The 4,576-nt window shown below is 43.8% G+C and overlaps 1 protein-coding gene across 1 annotated transcript in view; it reads right to left on the bottom strand.

The window, feature by feature from the left end:
• PKD1L2 (polycystic kidney disease 1-like 2) overlaps positions 1-4,576 on the bottom strand; it is a 35,371-nt gene that overhangs the window by 18,595 nt on the left and 12,200 nt on the right. The window lies entirely within an intron of this gene.

Genomic DNA, 4,576 nt, shown 5'->3' with positions numbered 1-4,576 from the left:
GCAGCCGTTTCCAAGACAACCCCTGCAGGACTGACTTCCTTCCAGTTGGTCGAAGTTCTGGCCATGATATTACACCCAGGGTTTTTATATAAGTAGATAATAAAAGAGAAATCCTAATTATACACAACAGTAAGGATGAATCTCAAAAACACACTACTGAACTGAAGTCAGACACAAAAAGAATAAACAGTCCTTTATCAGATTCCATTTATATAAGTTTCAAATACAGGTCACACTATTCGATGATGTTAGAATCCTTGGAGGGTTATGGGGTGGGGGAGGGATTTCTGGGAGACTGGTCATGTTTTATTTTTTGATCTAGGTGCTAGTTCATTGTATAAAAATTAATTGTTCCATATCTTTTGGGGCACTTTCCTGTACATATATTATGCTTAAATAAAATGTTTAAAAATTGGTTCAAGACTCTGACATTCACTGATTTGTATATACTGCTTTGATGGTTGATGTTAATGGGATGCAGCTTAAAAAGAAAGTGGAGAAGAAAGCTCACATTTTTGGTCTTTGCTTATAATGTCCAATTGTTAAGAACACCATAATCTGTGTCATGTTATTTATGTTGCTCACAGATTGCCAGCCAGCTTGGTGGATGAGGCCATCTGACCAAATCGGGCAGTGTGACGGAACGGAAAGGGTAGGAAACTGGAAATGAGATCTCCTAGGGCTCCTAAGGTTACCTGTAAAACCTAATGACTCAATTAACCTCTCTGAGCCTCAGTGCCCTTGTCCATAAAATGAGGTGAGAGCTATTCCTGGCTGGGCTGTAAAGTTCAAATGAGGCCATGGCTGAATAAGTATCTGGCATGTAACAGTCTCATATATTGTAGCTTTTTGTATAATAGGATGACATTTATGCACTTAGCCTATTAAATAAAATTAGTATATACTTTCATGTAATATTAATATAATAGTAACAATTACCTTCTTTTTAGAATCAACTCTGTACCAGTTATTCTCTGTAGTCCCATTTACTCCTTAAAGTTACCCAGTGAGTATTAGTTGACACTGGCAATACTAATAATCACAGAGCTTGTAACTCCGTGGCCTAAAGATTCCTGTGTATCCTTTGTAGTGGATGTGGTGGCGTGTCACCTAGATTCCACCCTTCAAGACCGAGGCCTGCACCCGACCACTCCTGCCCAGCATCCTGGCGTGATAGCGGCTGAGGGCTCACAGCTGAACCACCTCCAGGAATTCTTAGGCAAAGGGAGCCGCCTGTCCCCAGGTGACATCCCCTCCCCAGGGACATCCTGAATCCAGTGGCTGCACAGTTGTCAGGGGGGCCTGTGCTGCTACTGCATCTCCCTCTGCCCCATCTTAGTATCCCCCAGGAAACCTGCACCCCAAATCAGAGCCTGTGTCCTGGTGCTTAACCTGCACACGCTCCTAAAAACAATGTCTTTATACTGGCAGGTATCAAGGCTCTTCATCACCAGACCCCTTTGCGTTTTCCGTCTTTCATTTTCCCCACATACCCCTGAACTCCCAGTATAGTGAGGTGCTCAGTTACCCTCCAAATTCATGACTTCCCTTGCTCTACATTCTCTGCTCCTGCCTCCTATTTCTGGTCCCCCACCAAGGACTTTGGCTCTACAGTCCTTTCTGACCTGGCTTTCACAGAGTTCTCTCTTCTGCGCCTCCCAACAGCCTGTGTACATCTCAGTCACTCTAAGGCTTATCCTGGCTTGTGAATGATCCATTTCCAGGGACGTCCCCCTCCAGACTTGGCTGTGTGGCTCTGAATAGACTAAGAATAACAGCAATCCCTAGATCTGTCAGTAGGTGGCGCTACGTTACCTAATGCTAGACGTGGACAAATTTCACCTTATGCAAATTGTTCCATAAGAAACATAATTTCAGAAATGTAGAAAGTTTTCTATAACAGAGAAACAAAACAGCCTGCCATGCAAATGTGCACAAGACATGGGGAGTGCAAGGCGAGAAGGAACTTCTCAAGGAGATATTGTTTGACTTTCATTATGCCTTTCCTAATGGAGGCTGGATTCTCCCCATTAGCTCATGTTATTTCTCTACGATGGAAATGGAGCCTCCGTTTTTAAGCAGAAGTAGGAGTCTGTACGAACACAATAAAAGAAAAACACAGTCACGTCTGCACAAAATATGTGACTTAAAATTCATGCCATTTTTCATTGTAAATTGAGTTCTGAGGCTGCTAAGACTGATTAGAAAGCACCAGAAATATATTTCCTAATCTTAATAAAAATAATAGAAGAAGGTGGGTGAGTAGTTTCAAGGTCTAACAAGTCTTTAAAAAAGAGGAAATTTGAGTATTCAGGTGGGGTGATGGCAGAGGATATCACCATCTATTTCTTTTGAAAGAGAAAAAAAATGATAGTCGCTTTCACTTAGAGCTAATGCCCAAGGAATTGCAAATGTAAAGCATCACTTATTGTTGTTTGACTTAGATTATGAAAAAATTTAATCACACGCAGAATTCAGAGAGTAGTATGACAAACACCCTTGGACTCACCATCCAGAGTTGACAGATATTTGCATTTTGTTCCATTTGCTCCAGTTTTTAACTATTGTTTGTTTATTGCTAGAAGGTCCTTATGTAACTGAAAGACTTAGCAGGGCTACAGACAGTGCATTTTGACTTACGCCAAATTCGAGTTCTATAAAATGTGGGGGTTAGGATTATGTAACTTAGCATTTGTTGTTTTATTGGTGAAATGGGAGCAAATGGAAAGAAACCTACAGAAAATACCATGATATTTGTATTACTTAAACATTTTTTCCCTAAGCATCTTCACGTGTAATTTCTCACTTTACTCCAAGGCAGCCATCAATATAAATGTGACACAACCTTTCTTTATTGAAGTCTTCATTTCCAGTCCCAGCATCTCTAATCTCAGAGTGGGCATTCCTTTTTATGTGCTATTTCTGTGACCACCCTTAAAACAAAACAAAACAAAACTGATCCTGGATTCCTTCCTTTCTTTCATGTAGCTGAGCTCCCTTCAAGGCCAGACAGTCCTGGGATGCCACCATAGACAGTCACCTGTTACTATTTGACACAATGTTTGGATTATAGTAGTTGTCCAATAAATGTTTAGAGAGTGAAACAAAAGGTAAATACCTGGACACTTTGAACAGTGTCCAGGTGATCTGTAGGGTCCACTTAGATTTGTGTATTTTTCATGTAAACATTTCCTTTTTTGCTGTTTTATTCATTGTAGCTTTAGAGTAATGGAAAGAGCATAGACTTTATAGTAAAACCAATCTAATCCCCCTCCTGGCTCTGATATTACTATGGGATTTGGAGCTATTTAACTTCATGCACCCTTATTTATCTTGTGGATAGCACAAACATTTTTATATGGGTTTGGAAATAGATATTGTAAGAGGGAGTGTGAATGGACGGTTATATAGTGGGTATGCAATGAAGCAGGAATTCAAATTCAGATTTTTCTGGTTTTACAACCTGTGTTCTTTTTATACCACCCATTTTTGTTGTTATCTTGATTTGTTCCTTTTCCTGTCACATATATACACTAGAGGCCCGGTGCACGAATTCCTGCACGGTTGGGGGGTCCAGCTGGCCCGATGGGGGCCGGGCTGTCGGGGGAGGGGGCTCGGGGAGGGGCTGCAGGATGTTGGCCGGCTGGCCACACCCCCGATTGGGGTGGGTGGAGCCGATCGGGGAGAGGGCCAGCCAGGGAGAGGGGCTGCAGGAGGTTGGCCAGCCACAGTAGGCATCATAGCGACCAGTTGTTCCAGTCATTCTGGTTGTTTCAGCGTTCCAGTCTTTGGCTTTTTATATAGACGTCTATATATATAAAAGGCTAATATGCAGAGTGTCCCCTAGGGAGTTCAATCACTCACTATGACGTGCACTGACCACCAGGGGGTGGCGTGGAATGAAGGAAGGCCACAGCTGGCAGCCAGCAGCTGGGGAAGGAAGGCCTCGACTCGGCCAGCAGCCAGAAGGCCCCGATTGGCCCTGATCACCAGCCAGGCCTAGGGACCCTACCTATGCACGAATTTCATGCACTGGGCCGCTAGTGTATATATATGACAGTGAAGGAAACAGAAACCCAAGGCCAGGGATTGTTTCTGGGTCTGACACATTAGCAGTGCCTGGGATTAGAACCCCAGCCTCGGACACAGTGTGTTTGGCACAATGCCTGAGACCTCAAAGCACTGCTGAATTTGAGACCTGCACTCACTGGAGCAGCTTTGGGCTGTGGACAGGGCTGGCCCCCTATTTGCCTCACTGCAACCAGTGCTATTGGGAATGCTGTTACCCACAGGCCAGAACCTCTAGCTCCCACAGGGAAGAACTGGAGGTATTTGGGGATTCAAAGAGAGGCTTTTGGGCCTCTGTGCTTTCCCAGAGAATCCATGTTGAACTGGGGGTCCCTATAAGGAGCCTCAGAATCCAAAGAGGACCTAGATTTTCTGAAACAGTCTGGGGCACCCTCCTGCTAGGGCATTGGAGCTTACCCAGGCCCAGGTAGGACTTCGAAATACTATGAGTTGGGTTTAGCTACTCTCAGGTTGGGGAGGTAACTGTTTCCTGGAGGATGTGTGTGTG

This window comes from Myotis brandtii, unplaced genomic scaffold (genome assembly GCF_000412655.1).
Source record: "Myotis brandtii unplaced genomic scaffold, ASM41265v1 scaffold165, whole genome shotgun sequence".
In the NCBI taxonomy this organism is placed as follows: Eukaryota; Metazoa; Chordata; class Mammalia; order Chiroptera; family Vespertilionidae; genus Myotis; species Myotis brandtii.
The sequence above is the reverse complement of the archived record's forward strand: the minus strand, read 5'-3'. Positions and strand labels throughout refer to the sequence as shown.